The sequence below is a fragment of the Pinus tabuliformis genome, chromosome 1_2, assembly GCF_031772625.1.
Source record: "Pinus tabuliformis cultivar Carrire ecotype Pingquan chromosome 1_2, CPIR1, whole genome shotgun sequence".
NCBI lineage: Eukaryota > Viridiplantae > Streptophyta > Pinopsida > Pinales > Pinaceae > Pinus > Pinus tabuliformis.
Window position 1 is genome coordinate 689,667,153 of NC_142298.1, and position 22,881 is coordinate 689,690,033.

Consider the following 22,881-nt stretch of genomic DNA (forward strand, 5'->3'; position numbering starts at 1 on the left):
GCTCCAATACCAAACTTGGTCTGAATGGGAAAGTTAAGTTTGTTGTGCTTAAATCCAATTCAAAATATAAACAATTGCTTGAGGATTATGAGGTAAATTGCAAGTTAACCATGAGTTTTTATGTGTTTTTATGTAAATTTCATGAGCAAATTAACATAAGTAAAACACTGAAAAACAAAATATATCAAACATAAGCATCACCATAAATAGTAACACAACAACACATGATGAAGGAGTTCACCCCTCCTAGGCTGCGTCTCCTAGGTCTAGAGTCCAATGGCTTGGCCCTCTTCAATTATGCTCAAAAGTGTGAACACATACATTTAAAGTGCTCAAATGTATCTAGAACCTATTCTAATGGATTCAGAAGACCCAAAAATGCCTGTCTAGCCTCCTCCTGCCCCCAATTTCGTCAAAAATTGACTATGTTATGACTTCCCCAAGTTTTGGCATTAACTGCACCACAAATTCCACCAAATTTGGCACCTAACCCACAATTTTACCTCCAATTCCACTAACCGAGTGCAAAATTGGCCAATCCGAGCGGATTTGTCGGGGTGCTTAAAAGCCCTCTAAGGACTTATTTCTGAAAATCATGGTCGTGTGGAAGCCATGTGCCCAAGGCTAAGGCCAACGACCCGCCCCCATCGGCCGGACCCCCACCCCTAATACTAAAACCAATACATAATAAATGTATGTCGAAGACCATAGTTGTTAAGAACTAAATGGATGGTGCGTTGGTAAAGGCTTGTGTTGGAGACTTGGAGGTTGTGGGTTAGATCTCGCTCGCTGCTGCTCAGACTTCAACACAATTTTGGTGCCCTCGGGTTGCCACATGGCGGCCCTTAGCCATGCCACATGGAAACCTTTGATTGGCACCCAAAACCCAATCAAACCGTGCCATATCACACCAATAAACAGATGCCACTTGTCACCATGTGATTCGACAGAGAAGTCCAGTCATATGTACAGTCACCCTACTACATAGGCATCCCAGTCAGCATTCAGGACTGCTGGCTGTGCAATGCTGCATTTTTTTCGCCAAATTTGCCTGTTTGAGAAAACAAACAAAAAACATTTCTGGGAGCATACGGAGTTCGTTTTGCACGAACTGAGTTGTGGTGAATTTAGAACAACGAGAACTACACGGTCGTTCATGTTCCACAACAATTCGACAAGTTTGAATTTTGTGCAAATTTTTGAGCCCCTGTTCAGGAAGAGCATGCAGAATGGCATCAATGTTAATATTTTTTAGAAAGCATCTATTTTATGCCAAGCTTAGTAAGTGAAATTTCTTTCAGACATAGGTTCATTACTTGGGGCATGTGGTTTCCAAGGAAGGTATTACAATAGATCTAGAAAATATTAGAGTTATCATGAAGTGTGTGTTAGGTCCCTATAATACTATTGATTCCCCCATTACTATTTTCATTGTAGCCCTTATTGTTATTAGTGTGCCCCATAGAAGCTCACTATTGTTATTGTTGTTCCCTTATATTATTATTGTTATGTTGGCTTTGATTATATTGTGACCCCTTAGACTCCTATATATAGAAAAGAGATTTATGTGAAAATAGCAAAAAGAAATGCTAAAATTAGCATTGCTATAAATAGCATTTCAGGATATACTTCAACACTGTTGGAAATAGCAAAAAATAGCATTGCTATAAATAGCATTTCAGGATAGATTCTAATTTTAATTAGTCCCTGAATTAAAATTCGAATTTTGTCTCACTAGCTGTTTGAAAAATAATTAATTAATTCATCTTGAGTTAATTAGTTGGAGAAAATCAAACATGAAGTTTATGTGAAGACATGCAACAGTTATCCCTTTGATTGAGGAAGTTATCCCTTAATTAAGGAGATAAGGATGAATTGTATTTGAGTTATAATTAGTTAGCTCAGTTAACTGAGTTAAGTCTAGTTAAATTAGTTCCAAACAGTTGGAGGAACTAATTGTGAGTTCAGTCAGTTAATGCATGCATGCATGCAACTAGTGTTCTCCAGATAACTGAATATTCTCTCATAAATAACTCATGCATGTCTGTTCAGAGAAAGACCCAGTTGAGATTAAAGGAAGGGATAGTGTACTATGAGGAATTCCCTATAAAGGAAACACATCCATGTAGAAAGAATTCACTCCTTCAGGATTGCGCAGTTATTTCAAAGGTCAGAGCAGTGTGTGAGGTGATTTACACACAGGTGGCAGCTTGAGGACCCAGGAGAAACTACACAAGGAAATAGGAGGCTTGGAGTACTGAAGGAAGGCATATGTGTTGTCTATTCTGTCTATGAGCAGTAGTGAGGGATTGTACTGAGAATTGGATAGCTTGTGAGCTAAATATTTGTGTAATCCTGAGATATTTCCACTTGTATGATAATACATATAGCGAGGTTTTTAGCTGAGGCTTTCCCCAGAGTATTCTTTTGTGTTTCATGTGTGATTGAATCTTCTTCTCTGTTATATGTGTTTTGTTTGATCTTGCTCAAAATCAATTAAGCTTCTGCAAGTTTGATTGTAGAAGTAGATTAAGTATTTTGCGTTAGTACATTGCATAATCAGTTTAATCTACAGTGAAATTTATACAGTTTAGTCATTTGTATCATCCAAGAATTGTTCATTTGTGTAATGTAAAGGAGGTTTCCCCCTCAAAGAGGCTGATTTTTAATTCATTGATCTATCTTTTCTATCTTTTTGTGAGCTGGTTCATAACAATGTGCAACACCTAGGAATGTGGATGAGGTTAGATCATTTATGGGATTAGCAGGTTACTACAAGTGGTTGATCGGGAACTTTTCATGGATCACCTATCCTATTAATCCTTTGCAAAGAAAAGGAAAGAAGTTTGAATGGACATAGGAATGTGCAGTTAGTGTTGAGTCCCAAACCTGCACTTCCCTATATACCTTTTCAGCCTTTTTTTCCATTTACTTGATCCACCAAGCTGTCAAATCATTGCATATTAGTCTAAAAAGAGCTTATGAAATGGTTTCCTAACTATGTTTATGAATGCTGTTTGATTTAGATTTTTGTTCAAGCAGCTGCGAAAACTTGTCACTTTCCGCAGCCAACTCAAGTTTCTGCAGCCATTTTGTTCAAGACTATGTTACAGGTGTCCAATGGAGAAACCGGCCACATGGGCAAGCTGCAAGTGACATGTACATGGAGCGTGTCCCCTCAGTTCAACCAAATCACTCATAAACAGTCATGGTCAAAGACGGTCAAAGGAGGGGTCAAACCAAGAGTTTTGCGGTGGCACGACTCTGTTTTTCCCACGTGAAGGTTTGCGTGGCACGATCCTCAATTTCCGGAGGTATTGGCACACCTGTGGATCAACCCGTGAACTGAATCGAGCAGCCACCACTCCATGGATTTAACTGTCATGATTACCATACCGCTAGATCTCAGGCCGTGGAGATTTACGTGTCTGTTTGGCAGCGTAGAATCTAGGAATTAGTTGCAACATTTTCACTTATAAATAACGCGTTGGTATACGCTGAATAGTTAGCTTTTCAGATGTAACTTTGACTGTTGTTATAAGCGCACTGTACCGTGCTTTACTTTTTTCTTATTACTGCACTTTAATATATAAGAAGACAACATTCTTGAATTCAACTTGTGACTGAGTATTGACTGGCTGAGGTTGCAGAGGGCCCCTGTACACCACGACTCTGTATAGTTTCTTACTTGCTTTCATTTACTGCTTTTATAATCATTAGCTTGTATATATTACGCTGTTCTAATGTTCATGATTAACTGCTGTCCATATTTCCTTTTATGTTTTCTCATAACTGTTAGCTGATCAGTGCTCTTCTTACAGGTTTTTGTAGGCAGCATGGGCATTTTTAATGACTACTAACATGAGATCATCTTGTCCTTTCTGATGATTTTCATTTACTGAGTTTTAATTCCAACATTGTCATTTCTTTCAGTTTTGCTTTGCTTATTTACTTTTCTGCCACTTAGATATCATATTACTCATATGTTTATGATTTCCTTCCTATAGCCAAGCGACTCAATTAGTGAGGAATCAGAATATTATTTGATGTAGTATGATTTAGTTTGCTTTCCTGCAAGTTAGAGATTAAATTACTTATGTCATTTTCAAGAATTGAAATATGAATGAGTAGTTAAATCTTAGTTTCCTTTTATGCAATTTGATTTCCTGCAATTTAGATATCATATTACTCAGCTTGTTTATGATTACTTCCTATAGCCAAAGCGAGTCGAAAGGTGAAGGTTTAGAATGTGGGTTGAAGTAGTGTGATTTAGTTTGCTTTGCTTTCAGTCTTTGAGTTGCTTTGAGTTCAGTTTTTATTTTCTTTTTCATACAGCAGTAAGGATATTGGGCCATTGTCACTAGTTCACTGTTTTGGTACATTTATTTCCTTTTGAGAATTGATTTCATCACAGTCAGTTTGAAACCTTCTTTTTGAGAACTTTAAAGTTTGGAAAATCATTGTAGAAATCACCATTACCATCCATACTTGACTTTCAATTTCGCCATCTCACACTAGGGAATCCACAGAAGATAAACCCAAAAACAAACTAAAAAACTCAAAAACGACAAAAGACTAAGAAATCGGTTATCTTGCATATACAGTGCACTTCACTTCAGCAGTTTACGACTCCCAGATTGACATTTTAAATAGCAATTTAGGACACACTAAATTGACCAAACAGTTAGTTTTGAGTAGTTGAAGTAGTTGATTACAAATGCTCTAATTCTAAAGATCACAGATCTAGATAAAGAGTTTGTGATATGTATAGATGCTTGTGAAAGAGGACTTGGCGGGGTTTTGATGCAGGAAGGACAGGTAGTATGTTATGAGTCAATGAAATTGAGTGATAATGAACATAACAATGTGAAGCATGATCTTGAGTTGACAATGATCATCCATGCATTGAAGATGTGGAGACACTATCTTCTTGGAAAGAGGTTCATTTTGATGAGTGATCACAGTGAGTTGAGGTAATTGTTTGACCAACCTAATCTAAATGCCAGGAAAAATAGGTGGTTGGCCATGCTCAGTGAGTTCTACTTCGAGATTAGGTACATTAGAGTAAAGAGAAGAGGGTTGCAGATGCTCTTGCAAAAGAGTACAGGTAAATCACATAGAAGTTATGAGTTCATATGGGACAAATTTATAGGATCAGATCTTGCAGGCAAGGCAACAAGATGACAGGTACCGACAACTTAAGCATAGGTTATAGCAACATGGTACATGTGAATAGGATGTGATATATCATCTCGCGATAACTGGTTTCGTTAGATTTAGTGTAACAACCCTGGTGAAAATTTCATGTAATAAAATTTAATAAAGGCAAAATAAGACCACAGTTAAGGGACACTTATTCCAAGCTGAATGTTGGGAAAAGATATCCTAGTGGGCATCACTAGATGTGTTTATGGCTAAAGGAAATTGGCAAAGGAAAAGGCAAAAAGGAATTTTGGGCACATTTATTTATGAAAATAAAGGAAAATAAGAGAAAAGTAAGGTGAAAGGTCACAAGTTACATGTGAGGAGGAAAATGAATGAAAATAATGGAAAATGAAGAAAATAGAGCCCTAATTGATAAAAAGGCTTATCAGGATCACTTTGTAACCTTTTGTCAGTTCAATTTTGGAGCTCTCTCATTATTATCTCTCTCTCTCTCTCTCACTCTTGGACACTTAGAGTTTTCTTGGAGCACTTTAGGTTTGGAGCAAGGAAGAAAAAGAAAGCAAAAGGGAAGGGAGGAAAATAAGGAGTAAGCAAGGAAGAGCAGGATCAAGCAACTTCAGCAAGAATACTTGCAAGTAGCATATTGCATGTGTGATTTACTAGTTGGTTTTGACATTCATGGCTTTGCATGTTGGTGTATGGTTCTCTTGCTGTCGGTGGCATGTTTTTGCCAGGTTATGACAGTGGTTTTCAGCTTAACCTTTCCTTTTCCAAATGCCATGGTGTGTTGGGATGTTGATCTCAGTTTTGAGCTTTCGTATTGTCGGATGGATTTCGAAATCCGGGGCAGAGGTAGTCTCAAGGTTCATTCCCAAAGGCCTAGAAATCCCTTGACTAGTTTTGGTGGGATACATAGTAAAGCCTAAGGGAGGTGTCTCAGTTTAGGTCCTAGTGATCCGGGATTGGATTGTAGTAAAGCCTAAGAGACAAGGAGATGGAATATTACTCAAGGATAGTGATAGATTCTAGATGGCATTCCAAGTTCGGTTTGGTTTTGTGATCGGAGCACCATTTTTGGTGTGATCACGGTTTGGTGAGGGTGGATGTGGTTTAACCTCTAGATTCCCTTGATTATTTTTGGATTGGTTTATCCATGATATCCAACATTCACGCTTGGAATATGGCACAAGGGTGACTGGATGAAAGAAAGATTTGTTCAACCATGTCTACAGTGGGGTGGTACATGGAAGACCCGAACCTGATCGGATTTTCCTACGTTTAATAAAATCTAAGTTCTCTTTCTTTTGTACTTATTAATATGTGGATTTAATGGATGATACTCACTATTATTTTTATGGTTTAATGTTGGTTATATGCATGGTTATATGACTGGTTATTGTCATGGTTATTTTCATGTATTTACTTGTAACTTAAAGGTTAATGAATGCAAGACCTAATTGATGTCATAACAGTTCAAGGGAGAAGGTGGTGATCCTTCCTGTCATGTCTAGTAAGAGTTTTCAGTCATTCATGCTTTGTTTTGTATCCTACACCTGTAGATGATATTGATGCCAAGTGTTTGACATGATGTCAGTCTCAGTTGGGGATGGTTAGGCCTAGTCCGGGAGTTAGTTTTTGGTTTATTAGTCTTGTCATCATGTATTTAATGGATTCCGCGGGCAGTGGCTAGAATTTTGGGCTTGAAAAGTGCCTTAAATCACGCGGACTCTAGCGCAGGTCTGCTAGAAATAATCCATGGACGTAGGCATGCAAACTTGTGGGAGCGCCCAAAGATCTCTGGATGCTGGCATGCCCAAAGCATGGGAGGGTATAGAGGTTTAAGAGCTTAAAAACTCAGTGGGACCTAGAGGCATGATACCTGTGTGGTTGGTATGACTCCTGGGAGTGTTGTTGATGATGTGGAAGGTATATTTGATGGGTTTCCGTCAATTCCACTTCCTTAAGGATACCCAGGAGGTTGAATCATATCACATTAGCCTCTCGTCACATGTTTACCCCAGTTGGTCAGTTACTTAGGTAGATATGGGAAGAGGGTGTTATAGAGTGGTATCAAAGTGTGGTTCACCCCTTGGACTGGATGGGATGTGTGTTGGCCGTGCATTCATGTCGGTTGAGTTATCACTCAGGTTGTCCCTCAGGTTGGAGTAAAGGGATACGGCCGAGGTAACCACAGAACAATCTTTGCAGATTCTAGCCCACCTGCAGTCAGAGAGGGCTCTCTCTTTCTGATTTAGCTCTGTTGAAGATGATTTTAGGCTAGATATTGAGTTCTAGGGGTTTTGTTTTGATTTTGGTGGGAAAATTGATATTTTCAAGTAAAGAGGCAGGTATAGTGTGAAAGTTTCAAACCATTGGGCATGGAGTCAAGGAGTGGGACTGCTGGTGCGTTTTCTTGGTCAAAAGAGAGAGATATGGAGCAAGGTAGCTGCACATGGAACAATGTTTCAGGTTAAAAGGATGGAAAGGATGCTAAGGAATGAGAGGCAATTAAGAATCTCTCAATCAGCTTAACAGAGAGGCGAATGAGCTCTATCTAGGAGCAGTAAAGAATCCCTAGACAACTGTCATACACAGGTGAATTAGGGTAAATATGAGCCATAGGGAATTCATATTCATGTCCAATTCATTTCAGATGAAAACATAAAGAAACAGCAGAAATTGAGCCTAGAGTGCAGTTAAACAAGTTCTAAGCTAATCTTTCTTTCTGCTATTTAGATGGTGCAAAAATGAAAACAGAGGTAAGAGGCACTTATTGAGTCATGTCGCAGCACAAGAATTCCACATTTACTTCCTCAGACCATTAGACACAGAGCAGACAGTCGTTCCTCCAATCCTTTCAGCAATCTTTGATTAAGTAAAACATATCAGGCATACAGTGCGAGTCTCTAGTGAAAATTACCAATCGACCAACCCTTGAAACAATACAGAGGGTCGTATATATAGGAAAAAATCTCCAATATTGTTTATTACAAATTTGACCTAAACAGGTCTAAAAGTAAATAATTATTTTAACCTAAACCTATCAGAAATAAATGCAAGAAAATATCTATGGGCTGCGCCGAAGGCAGCCGTATCAAAACTGAATTAATGCGTTGTCCTCGGTGGCTTGGTGCAGTGCTTCTGTAATAACTGTGCATGGGATTCTGCTCCATTGTAGCTTGGTGGCTTTAAGTGCTTTAACTGTGATTTGAGAGCTGGGATGGGCTTGCACCACCTGATTTGACTTTGTTGGAGGCCATTCAATGTTGACCTGCTTTGGGAACTGAAGATTTCCATTAAACAATTTAACTGATACTCTTTGCCACTTCATCTTTCCTCTGATACTCTTTGACAAATGAATCGGGCCGGTTCTCTCCTTTGCTGTGGGTCAAATCAAAACCTAATGGCCGTTGTTCAGCCCTCTGTTTCCCTTAGAATTGTCTTTTTATCATTTCTGAAAGCTTCGCGAAGAAAAACGGGTCATTCGGCGCCTTTCGGGCTTGCTGGGGGCTGCGCGATGAGGGGCTTTCCACTTTGGCCCTTTTCCCATAGCCATGCGCGATTAGCGCATGAAAAAATGCCTCAGAATTTGAATCTGGGCTTCCTAAGCACGATTTTCGCCTCTCGCGCCAAAATTGATGATGACATCAGCATGACGTCAGCGGGTGGGACCCAGTACGACAGATTACGTCAGCATGATGATGTCAGCATGTACGGCGGATGACGTGGCATGGACACGGTGGAAGTGACGTGGCAAGGGTGACTTGGTAGGAGGTCGATGTGTGCAGATGACGTGGTAGCGTCCTAGTGCACTCGCCAGGGGGAGGGACAGAAGGCGGTTTGTGGTTTTCATCGGACCGCCTTCTGTACGAGGGCAGTAATTGTCAGAGCAGCTCCGATGCAATCATAGGTGGATGCGCGTCCTCCTGTACGACGGGAAAACCGCCGGGCTATCGGGCGCTAACAGTCGGGCAACGGGACGGCTCCAAAATTGCCGAGAGCCGTCGGATTGGGGAGGGGTGGATCGGAGGGCTGACGGGCGACGGAGCTGGCGGCAGGTTTATACGGGGGATTTGCGCGAATATTCGGATCTTAATAAAATGCTGTGGGGAGGGTTAAACTTTGGTTTTGTGGGTTTTATGGGTTTGTACAAGCGGGGGAGAACAAAACTTAATGTTTCTTAAAACTTTTAAACATTATCTTTGTACAATGACAGCGGGGGGGTAAGATTACAGGGTTTTGAGGACAGAGAGGTGGGTAATGGTTCTTGGTCTATCCAGAGGTTTAGACCAATCCCAGTTTCTTGACACGGATGGGTTCACAATAGCCCCAGGTGGACTACTATGTCCCAGGACTGAAAAATACATAGCTATAGTGCTATAAGGTGGGATATTTACATAGGGGAGTTATTAACATAGATTTAGTAGGGGAGGGGAAATAGATAGGGGGCTATATAGTACAGTCAGTAGTTAATATGACAAGTGATAAGAAAGCGCTAAGGTAAGGCACCTTAGGCTATTTTGGGGAAAAGTGACTTATAGAGGAAGGATGGAAATCCTTGAGTGAAGCAGATCTTCACCAAGGAAAATGATATGGAACATGATGAAACTAAGAGGCATCAAGCAGATCTTGACCTCTTTGGGGAAATCAGTGAGTGATTTGGGGAATAAGAAGAAAGGGGAGTTAGTTATGTCCAGCTTAAGCTCCTCCAGATGAAAAACTGCATCATGATTGTGATCTGAAAATATATAACACTTTGAAACACAAAATTGATCATAAATCATCATTCTGCAACCTCAAAACTACCTACCCAACCTACTTTCCTAGCATTTTTTCCTTCTTTTTGGTTTGGGTGCACTTAGACTTGCAGACCCAACTTTACAATTTTTTCTTTTTTCTGTCCTCCTATCTAAGTCTACACTTATTTCTGCCAAGGGCCCAGATTAAGCAGTTGGGCTCCTTTGATTCTCTACCTATCTACAAAATCTGCCAAGATTAAGCTGTTTGGACAAATATCATTCTCTATATTCTAAAACAGGAAATTGAAACCTAGGGAGGCCAAGATTAAACTGTTTGGCCCTTCCTTTTATAGAACATTTTTAAAAAATGGTTAAGTCATCGACATTGGAACTCAGCAGAGGCATTTGGACTAGCACACTTTCACAGCTTCTTCTTTGACCTCTTTTGGAAATATGGAACCTTGCAACATGAAAGATGACATATTTGGCATGTAAAAATGTCAATCATGAAATATGAACACCTGTTGCAACAGGAGGCTAACAGGTTGCACGTGTGTTAATCATCCTTGTGCTCTATGTGCTTGTTGCATATGCATGGTGTCAATCATGGTTGTATAGATGTCGCCATGTGAAGGAAGATGTTGTTGTGTGAAGTGTGTCGTCATGGGTGTATGATTGGTTACATGTTGTTTATGCTTGTGCATTGTCAAGGTATAGTGACATGGTTGTTGTTGTCATGCATGAGGTCATGGTATGTGTAGTTGATATGGTCATGCATTGATGACTGGACTCTAGTGAGAATGATGGATATATGGCTACATTCTTATGTGTTACATTTCTATATGTTGTCATGATTATATTGTACATGTATCACGTTGATTTTTTGATCTTGCAGAAAAGGTATCCTCCCCAGAGTATACTAAGGTGTGTTGATTTATTGTGACGTGGTTTAGCTAACATAGTATGGCTTGCGGGAAAGAGATCAAAATGGATAGCAAGATGGTAGACTACAAACACTCTCCCTATGAATCAAATGAGAAGCATGGTGTTGGACACTCCTATGCTTTAGTAGACACGTTGAGAAGCTTGATGGAAGAAATATAGAGTTGTAAGGAAAACAATGATAAAATCATGCAGGCACAAGAGAAATAAGTAGAGGTTAATGCAATACTCCTTCAAAGTTTGTCAGAGTTGCAGTGACAAGGACCACTTCTGATCAGCCATAAGAAGGAGGATAGAACTAAAGGGGCATATGGCAGCAGGTCTCATGGTGGTCATAGGTCTGATAGAGGTGAGACGATCAGAGATGGCAGGTCCTTGGATACTTCGGATAAGAGGGGTAATAGACACAGGTATTGTTCTAGTTTTGGTTCTGATAAGCATCATGATCGTCATCGTTATCATATTTATAGGAGGAGTGATAGGGGGTACTTGTGGATGAATTTAAGAAAGCAAAGCCACCTACCTTTGATAGGGAGATGAAGAAGCATGGTTTCTTGGTAAGAGGAAGTTCTTCAGATTGCATGATTATTTAGAAAACATGAAAGCAAGGATAGACACCTTTAGTCTCAAAGGTAAAGTAGATATTTGGTGGGAGGATGTGAATAATGTCAAAGGTATTTATGAGGATGACTTGACTTGGCATGAGTTTCAGAGGCTCTTCAAGAATAAGTATTTGTCATAAAGGTACTGTGATGACAAAGCAAAGTATTTTTATGAGTTTCATATGGGTTCCATGATAGATGATGAGTATACTAGCAGGTCGTTGGAGTTGTTGAGATATGTGCCTTACCTTAAGGAGGAAAATTCCAAGGTTCAGAGATTCATCAGTGGAATACCAATAGCATATAGAGTCTAGATTGAGTTTGATGAACCTAGATCATTGGAGGAGGCCATCTGAATGTTGAAACATTGTTATGAGAAGTTGAGGTGCAAAGTTGAGCCCAAGCATGACTTGAAAGGAAATAACAAAATTATAGGAAAATGACCACCAAAGTGGGGAAGACCTCAAGATGTAAGAGAGAAATAAAATGTAGTCCCTTACAAGAAGTTCAATACAACTGAGAAGGGACATGGAGAGAAGCATAATAGAGGCGATCGTAGAGCACCATTGCAGTGTTGGATATGTGGCAAGGATCATCGTAAGAGGGATTGTCTGTAGCATCAAGGTGGTAGACCCCAGATCTATAGTGATCAGGAGGCGCATACATTTGGTGATGTTGGTCATAGAATTCCTCGGATCTATGTAGTTGTGGAAAATAGGCAAGAGGATCATCAGACATCTATCATTGAGATGGATGGTAAGCTTTGTGACCAAGTAGTTTCTATTTTTATTGATCTTGGATCTAACTATAGTTATATTAACCTTGACCTGGTGGATAAGTGTGGTTTGAGAAAAGAAGTGCATGCAGAATCTTGGTTGGTATAGTTGGCTACAGGTACAAAGAAGAGAGTTCACCATCGGGTAAGAGCTTGTGCATTTGAGTTAAATGGTATCCCTACAACAACACATTTGAATGTACTACCATTGGGATCATATAGTATGCTTTTAGGTATGGATTCTATTATCAACCGGGCCGGTGGAGGTTGGGCTGTGTCAACCCTTCAACCCAATGTAACTATTTCAAACCAACTTTTGACTAGAAGTTATCCCTTCCAATCTGAGAGGGCTCTCTCAATATATTTAAAAATATAGATGGCTAACTCTGGTTTTCTATGTGATTTTTCAGGTGAAAGAGTGTGAGGACAACCACCATTGGGCATGGAGCCAGTTAAAGAAAATCAATAATAAGCAACATTGTTTTATGGAAACTGAGGCATCTTTGGTTTACTAAGGTGAATAAGTTTATTCACAATAATCACAACAAATTGAAGGAAGTTGGAGCAATGTAATATTGAATTCAAAGTAATCAATAAACTATGAAAACTAATGACAACATAGGAGTAGGATAGAATGTGACTGAAACTGGAACGAATTTCAAGTTAAAACAGAGTATGCTGCAAACTGTATTTTCTATTAACTAAAAACAATAAAATAATGGTATTCTCACTACATTTATCCTCCTTTAGTGAGTAAAAATTCTACATATTTATAGATAAATATCTCTTTACAAAATCTGCCACCGGGGATAAATTTAATTAGCAACTATGTGATCTAATAAAACCTTGAGCCTTCTTAGGAATTTACTGTTACAACATAGTTCGAATATAAATGGGATTCGTATGAACTATTACAATAATTTCAACCACGACATTGTATTTGTGGAAATTTAGAGCATGTGACCTTCGAATCCTACTGTGTTGTCTCTGGGTCTTTATCCTGCTGGTAGGCATGCTATACGTTGACTTAAACGTGTTTGAAAATGCCCCACTATCTTTGTGTCTTGCTGCCCTGTGTTCTTGTATTTCATTTAATGACCATGCTACTGGAAATATGCCAAGAAATACCCTCGATGTCCCACTGAGTGGAAGAGAAATGGACGTGTTGATCTGGGCATGTTTACATCGCAATTGCAACATAGGAAAGGGTTCCACTCTTTATGTTGCATAGCTATTCACCCATAGTCCGCACATGAAGTTTATAGAATGCATTGCATAAAATATCACAATTGCAATACATAAAGGACTTCGGGGAGTAAGAACTTGTGACTATGCAATCACTGATTGCGATATCATAATTGACGGCGGAAGGAGCGATCACAATCAATGGAGGAGGGAGAGATCACAATGAGTAGAGGAAGGAGTGATCGCAATCAGTAGGATTATGCGATATGCGATATTGACAAATATTTAAGCGATATGCGATATTGGCGGTGGAGGGATTATTGAAATCAACAGGGATCGGAGGGATATCGCAATTGGCGATCGGAGGTATATCGCAATCGATGATCAGACTTTTGCGATACATAATATTGCAACCACAAAAGTAAAATGGGATGAGCGGATATGTATGAAAAAGGAAAAAGGGATGACAATGATATGTTTTGCGGGTACATCCTTTTTAAAAAAAGGAATGTGGCATGTTTATGGTGATTTGAAGTATTTCAAAGGGGAATGTGGAAATGTGACTAGAGTTAGAAATGGGTTTGCAACTAGAGTTGGAATGGGTTACGACTAGAGTTGGAAATGGGTCTGCGGATGAAATGGGATGAGTGAGAGAAATGGGTTTAAGAAAATATGGGAATTTCTCCAAAACAATTAGAATAGACCTGTCCTTCCTTCTTTAATCTCTAAATGTGAAGCACAACAACCTCTTTCAGAAAAACAACAGATAGATGAAAAGATTAGTGATGGAAAACCTTGACTAATAAAACTAAAAATTATTTTAGTGGTTATCATGGATAATAGATCCATTGTACCTTCACGGGACCAAAGTGGGTTGCTTTGGCAAGGCCATTGATTGTGTGGATGATAATGGGAAAAGAGAATTTTGCAGGGAGAGAAGAAGCCTACATCAATGATGATGGTTACCACTATGCATGCTAAGTGTAGTTGCGGAAAAGGTTATGTGATGTTTGTAGTGCATATATCTAGTGACAAGGGAAAAGATGTTGAGGATAAAAAATTATTCGAGAGGTACCCTGTATTGCAGCAGTATCAAGACGTGTTTCTACTAGAGATTCTAGAGTTACCTCCTCACAGGGAAGTAGATTTCTCTATTGAGTTGGTGCCAGGGGTAACACCAGCATTGAAGGACCCTTATAGGATGAGCACTCCAGAGCTAGTAGAGTTGAAATTGCAGTTAAGGGAGATGCTTGACAAGGGATACAATAGGCCAAGTGTATTGCCTTGGGGTGCACGTGTATTGCTCATAAAGAAGAAAGATGGTACTCTTAGATTATGCATTGATTATAGGCAGCTGAAGAAGGTAACGATCAAGAACAAGCACCCATTGTCAAGGATTGATGATTTGTTTGATCAGTTGAAGGGAGCAACAATGTTCTCTAAGATCAACTTGAGATCAGGATACCATCAGGTACACATTAAGGAAGAGGATATATACAAGACTACATTCATGACCAGGTATGGGCATTATGAGTTTGTTGTAGTCCCATTCAATTTGGCTAATGCTCCAGCTACATTATGTGTTTGATGAATAGTGTGTTGTGTCCTTATTTGGACAAGTTTTTTATTGTATTCATTGATGACATCTTGATATACTCCAAGAATGAAGAAGAGCATGTTGAGCATTTAGCAACAGTGTTGAGATTGCTAAGAGAGCATCAGTTGTATGCTAAGCTTAGCAAGTGCAACTTCTTTCAGACAAAAGTGCATTACTTGGGACATTTTGTTTCCAAGGAAGGCATAGCAGTAGATCCAGAAAATATAAGGGTCATCATGGAGCAGGAAACTCCTAATAATGTGGATGAGGTGAGATCATTCCTAGGATTGGCAGGTTACTACAAGAGGTTCATCAGGAAGTTATCACGCATTGCATATCCTATCACATCATTGTAGAGGAAAGGTAAGAAGTTTGAATGGATATAAGAATGTGCCGCTAGTTTTGAGCAGCTCAAGTAGTTGTTGACGCATGCACCCGTGTTAAAGATTGTAGATCCAGAGAAAGAATTTGTAGTGTGTACAAAAGCTTTCAAGAGAGGAACTGGTGGAGTTCTTATGTAGGAAGGACAAGTAGTGTGATATGAGTCACAAAAATTAAATGAGCATAGGTAGAACTTTATGACGCATGATCATGAGCTAGCAACGATCATACATGCATTAAAGATGTGGAGGCACTATCTTCTTAGCAGGAGGTTTGTCTTAATGAGTGATCATAGTGAGTTGAGATATTTGTTTGAACAACTGAATCTAAATGCCAAGCAATCTAGATGGTTGGCTACCCTTAGTGAGCTTGACTTCGAGATCAGATACATTAAGGGAAAGGAGAACCGGGTTGCAGATGCTCTTAAAAGGAAGGTACAGGTGAATCATATAGCAGCTATGAGCTCTTATGGGATAGATTTATAGGATAGGATCTTGCAGGCAGGATAGAGGGATGATAAATATATGGAGATTATGCATAGGTTACAGCAGAGTACAGGTACAAGTGACCAAGATGTAGACTATCGTCTCACGACAGATGGTTTGCAGAGATTCAGGGACATGATCTATGTGTTGAATTGCAGTGAGCTCAAGAAGCTTATCTTAAGGGAGTTTCATGTCAAGCCATACTCGGGTCACCCAGGATATCAGAAGACGTTGACGACATAAATAAATTCTACTAATGGCCGAATCTAGAGAAGGAAGTGGCAGAGTTCATGGCTAGGTGTTGGGATTGTTAGCAGGTGAAGGAAGAATGTAGGGATCCAGGTGGTATACTACAGCCTATTGTGATTCCAAAATGGAAATTGGAGGTAATTTCCATGCATTTCATTGCAGTTCTTTCGAGGACAACAAGAAAACATGATTGTATTATGGTCGTGGTCGACAAGTTGAGCAAGATAGCTCACTTCATTCCAGTGAAGGCTACATATTCAACCAGTGATGTGGTACAAGTTTTCATCAGAGAGATAGTGAGATTACATGGTGTTCTGAAGAAGATTGTGTCAGGGAGGGATGCGAAGTTCACTTCCAACTTTTGGAATGAACTATTTGCAGGCTTAGGTACAGAGTTTGACTTTAGTACAACTTATCATCCATAAACAAATGGACATATAGAGAGGGTCAACAGGATCTTGCAAGATATGCTAAGGATCTACATGATGCACCAGTTGAGGAGATGGGAGTATCATCTTCCATTGATTGATTTCACATACAACAATGGTTATCAGGAGTCATTTAGGATGAGTCCTTTCGAAGCATTGTATGGGTGGAGTTGTAATACTCCCTTCAGTTGGAGTGATCCAGTGAATAGGGTACTTATTGGACCAGATATGTTGGCAGGCATGGAACATGAAATGTAGGTTATAAAGAAGAATCTACAGGAAAAACATGTGTTGTAGCGTCTACAACTACCCTCCAATTTTTTTCCTTAGCTTTGTTTTGGAGCCTCCCTACCAACCATCCTTAGCAGCATGTCTTGCACTATCCAAGTACATAAACTCAACTGAGTTTCAGTGGCCTGCCAACCTGTGCATGTCAATTTGTTTGTCTCCCACCTGCAAGCTAACATTTCGGACTTAGTCATTTTCTAGTTGAGGTTCTCACCTAGAAAATTGCGCAATTATGGAGGGGAACCAACCTTCCATCTAGAAATTATGCAATCCAGTTGGGCTGCCTACTGGGCTCCAGAAACTGCACAATCCATCCATGCAACCTTCCATCCGAAAACAGCGCAATCCAACCCAACACTAGGCTTCAGCTCAGAATTTGCGTAATTCTGACTGACAACCAGGGCTTCAATCCACAAATTGTGCAATGCAAGAGGAACAACTAGTCTTCCTCAGCCCAGAAACTGTGTAAAATTCATCCCTAGGCTTGCAGACTGTTGCATATGCTTTCAGGTTGACCAATTCCCCCTAGGAGTGAGCAATCCTAATTTGCATGCATGGACTGCCTTTTCCCAAAAAATCAAAAAGAAAAAAAGCAAAAAGATAAAAAAACCATCCCTAGATTTTAGGGATCTAATTTTCACAGATGGAGGTTACATACAAATATCATTTTAGAAACTTCCCGTCAAGTGTCGCTTTTTCCTAGATTTGTGGCATGCGCATTATAAGCCTTATCCTTATCAAACTTATTTATTCGATGATGCAAAGCTCATTCCTCACATCGATCTTGGAGCTCTAACACCCCACATTAAATCTAGGAGTCTTCGGCACATCCAACTCAACTTTTTATGGGTAAGTTTTCTTTTCATGTATTTTGTTGTCGTTGTGTCGCATTTTGTATTTCTCTTGGTGTGAACATTTCTTCTTTGGTTTTGTTGAACGCCTATTATCATTTTAGTATATGTTAGCTTGTAGAAGCATTGTTTCAAGTTTTTCATTGCATCTCACTGTTGTCGCATGCATGCCACTGTTTCTATACTAACGGTCACCATTGCAGTGACTCGCTTCACACACATGCTTGTTTTCATATTTTCTGAATCTTCCACTCATTGTTTGCATGCATGATCATTCACTCTTGTTTACACTTAGCTTCACCATGCATTCATAACTTTTCATGTTTTCAGTTGCCCGTCGGCGGGTCTGGGCTGCCTTGGCCCGGATCTTGCCTTGCCCGGCTAGAAATGTGCATTTCTAAGAGTGAAGGCTCTGCCTTCTCTCCAGAAAATGTGCAAATCTGGTCTAGCACTAGCCTCTAGGCTTTCTTTGCGCAATTCTAGGAGGCGATGCCTTACTCGCCCCAGAAATTGCGCAATGCAGTTTGCTGGGTTTGCATTTCATTACTGATTGAAACTGCAAATTGCGCAATTTCAGTCCTTAGTAGGCCAATCTGGACTGTGCATTGCACATTTCTAGGAGTCAGTCAACCTCCCAACAACCCGAACTATGCCTTGCGCAGTTTTGGCAGTCAGTCTCCAAACCTCTCGATGAAAATTGCGCAATATTCCCAGTCAGTGTATGTTGCATGTCAATCCTCAAAGTTGTTTTGGTTTTCAGCTGACATATTTCTTTCCATGAGTGTTGCTATGTCTCTAGGTATCACAGGTGTTCGTCTATCTCTCAGCAGTACATGTAAAATGGCCTCCAAGAGAGCAGGGTCAAAGGACACCATTCGAAGTGAAACTAGAGATGCAGTCGAACAAGTGTTTATGAGATTGCCTATCTACGAAGACACCAAGCTATTCATAGACAAGGATATCAAGATAAAATGGTAGGACATCAATGATACATTCTCAGGCACATTTGAGGAAAATCTGGAAGACCGCAGGGTCTATGTCAACATTCACAAGTTTGGCTTGTACCAGATTGCATGCAGGTATCCCGTGTTTCCATGCGCGGACATGATCCACTGGATTGTCTCGCATACTGATCCCGAGAAAATGGTGTTGAGCAGTGCTAATGGAACATAACTTGCTACCTTTAGGGTGAATGAATTTCATGAAATGTATCACTTGCCACAGCCGGTGATCACAATGGAGAAACCCATCAGCAAACCCAACAACAATGCAAAATCAATAGATATCTTGAAGAGATGGACGAAAGAGCTAGCCAAGATCAGGACAATACCCAGCTAGGTTTACAAGACAAAGATATTGTAGAAGGTATATCAGTACTTTGTCATCTTTCCATGCCACTTATACAACCATGAGAGCACATAGACCTTCCCAAAAATTTGGGTGATTGCGTTGGACCAACTGGCCAGCGAAGGAAGACCTTGAAACTGGTCCGACATGTTGGCTCTCAGGTTGAAGGAACATATGACAGAATCCTGACATCCGACCAAGGATCCACAAGCGGGGATATACATGTTCGCTTACATTCTGGATGCGGTTTGTTCCCATCAGTAGTTTCCAGGCTTAGGTTGGGTATGGACACCTTAGAAAACCTTTGTGCACACTTATTGCAGATTGTTCTCCGAATGCAGCTTCCGCGAAGTTATCGCACAATTATCAGACCACTTTGTCACCCCGGTGTACAAAATGATATTTGAGCAAGATCCACCTTGCATGTTGTAGGCAAAAATGGAGGCATTGATCGACATAGACTATTGGTATGCCTCACCCCTTGGCACCTTCATACGGATGTAGAGCGCGAAGAAGGCTTTGCATGTTTTTCCAAAGTTTTCCATGGATAAGCTCGTCATACAAGAGGTGTCATATTACATCTCGATAGGGTTGTTAGCTAGACTGCACAGGAAGAAGAAGGCACCTTGGCCTGCTCTTCCTTTGCGTATCGGGTTGTATGAGATTCAAAATCTTAAGCATGCTGAGGCCAAGATGAAGGAGTTCAAGAGATTTACCTCCGACACAAAAAGTTTCAATCTATATGAACCGCATTGCTTGGTGAAGGACCACTGTGCGAGAGCGCAATTTCCTTAGATCCACAGGGCATGTCATTGGCCCGAGGAAGACCCATGGAGATATTGTTATAACTCCTCCAGGATCAATGAACTGGTCATAGATTTAGAGTGGTTAACAAAGAAAAGGGAAGTATCATCTAAGAGAGGAGCATCATCAACAACAACAGAGGGTAGTAGACCTGCATGAGACAAAGGCAAGAGAAAGGTTATCAACATCACAGAGGAAGAACAAAGCTACAAGTTCAAAGCATATCCACTTGTGTTGAAAGCAGCTTTGGAGATTGAGGCTAAGAGGTGATAACGCGACAAGAGGATTGTGCAAAGGCTAAGAGAGAAACAAAGGATGGAGGAAACAGAAAAGGAGTTGCAGGAGTTGAAGTGAAAACTCAGGGAAGAACAAGAGTTGCCAGAAGAGAGAAGGAAGCGCAAAAACAACAGTTATAGCAAGAGGCGCAACATGCACAAATTGATGAAACTACACCCATACAGGTTATAGACTCATCCGAGTAGCTGGCACAGAGCAAACAGGGTGAGCAGTCGCAAGAGCAGGACTTAACTCAAGAGATTGAACAAATGATAGAGCAGATGGATACGAATATGGTTCAGCCAGAGTCAGATCAGGATATTGACCTCATGCCTCAGAACCAAGAGGTCACCCCACCGACTTCACTAGATCCGGAAGTAGAGCAAGTCCCAAGTGATCAAGGAGACACAGAGATCCTTGGACACAATCCAAAATCAGAGATGCACAACATATCTTTCGATGATTCGCAACACAGAGTTGTGAAGTCATGCAGATTTCCTACTTGGATGTCCACATATCTCCTGCGTAGTTTGAAGAATGATTGATCATATCCAATGTGCGCAAGAATCCAACAACATTAGCCAATGCTACCAGAGCATATGCTGAAGCCACCAACTCGAGTGTTCAATTGTTGATAGCAGAGAATGAGCGCATGGCTAAGGAGTTACAAGCGACCCAACAGAGAGGAGAACAGGTTACATCATCTGTGAGAGCAGAGTTGAAGAGAGAGATATTGGCTGAAGTATCGTCTCTAAAGATAGTCATGTGGATGTTGTATTCCAGATTCTTCATCATGCATAAGTCAGTTTTCCATCTCAATGGTTGGCAGCAATGTTGTGCTAGGAGAGCACACATCTTGTCAAATCTGCATACTGTTGTCAATCGCATGAAAACATGGACAATGAGGTACAAAGGAGCCCCATTGCATTTTCCAAATATGATGAAGCCAAAGTTAGTAGAATTGAAGGCATGCATCTAGAGTCAGATCCGGAACTATGAGGAACTATTGCAGCTCATCACCAGTTTGCAGGCTTCAGATGCATGGATGTTCAGAAGCATGGATGTCATTGTGCGCACGCATGCGATCCCATATATTGGCACACTCAATGAGGTGAAGTCAAAAAAACCAAGTCCGACTGGAGCTGGACATGTACTTTGATGAGTTGATGCGCGTAGCCACCTGCGTATACTTGGAGATCAATGCAAACACTATGCATTTGTATGTTGCTGGTCCAGCTGCACTCAATACCATGATGCGCATGTTATCAGACGAGTTGGAGAGAGGTGCTAAATCAGTGTACCTAAATGCAACGGAGGCAAGAGTGCCCTTTGAGCAGGATGTCACCATTGAGCATGGGGACACCATAACGAACTACCAAGCTTGGCATCAGTTTTCCACCTTCGATCATCATGAGGATGTCGAAGAGTTGGTCCTCCCACAACTGTCTGAGTCTTAGTAATGTCCTGCATGGCTTGCTCAAGCCTATTTTTGTCTCACATGGGTACATGTGTAGATTGTAATGTAACATCTTGTAAAAGTGAAAGACCAAGTGTCAATAGTAGAATGTAACTGTCATGTAGTAGTTGAAGAGTCATGAGGGTAGGTGAAGAGTCACAAAGGGGAATGTCAAGGGTCGCCCCACCCATTGATATTTATAGATACTCATAACTCATTGTACGGCCTTTTGGGAGCCAAGCTTCCTAAAAGTGCATCTTAGAGAAAGCTTGGAGTGTATTATAATGAGCCTTGACTTCTCCACAGTGCAGAGCTAGTATATCTCTTTAGAGGAGCAAGCAAAAGTGACTATAATGTTCCGTTGTCAGGACTAGTGGTTGATCATAGTTGTATGTATGTTTGGATCTTTCACTTTCTTAATATAATGGAGCAAGCACATTTCATGCATATATTGTTATTGTATTTCAGCTATCTTGGTTACTCTAATGATATATGTAGTTGTTGTTTACGCATGTATGTATGGGCTTGTATATATATGTTTGTATGAGTCTTATTGAGATGTGCTATTGATTTAACCATCACTTTGGATCATTGGCTAACCTTATTTCCAATTTGTGATGTACCCTTTCTCATGTGTTCCCTTCTAAGATGCGTGTTGTCACAGGTTTCTAAGGGGCGCACTCATACCTCCATTTCGTGTGTTAGATCCATTCATGCACCTTCCTTGACTTGTTGCACATGTCACACCCTTGCTACCAACAAGGAAATCTTACTCACCTCTGCATGAAACCGCAGTCAAGGTGATATTGTATTACCCCACTGTTGGGACTCCTACATCAAACAGTCTGAGGTCTAATTGGGACTTCTTATCGGGGAGATCCCCTGACATGTTGGCAGGTCTAGCACCGTCAACATTTCTGGTGCTAGAAGGAGGGCCAGATGACAAGCTGAGTCCTCACATCTTGTTTTGAATCTTCGCATATCTGTCATGGATATCATTAGACTCCTCCCTCTGTGATGTTTGTCTAATGTCGAACCTGTCGACATCATGAGGGAGTTTTATGATCTCTTGTTGGAATTCATGTATAATGGTGAAGGCGAAGTGGCATGGCCTGAGTACTTACATGACTTCCTTGCATTCCTTGAGGATGCAAATGAGTTCAATGAAGTTGAGGTCAACTTGCTGCTTTCACACACACTTCACGAATCCCCACAATGATGGTGCCACAACCTGCCTCACGGTGCATGCACTCACTTAAGCAGTTCTGTGATCTAATTGAATCTACTTTCCATCATTTTGATCTTGAACC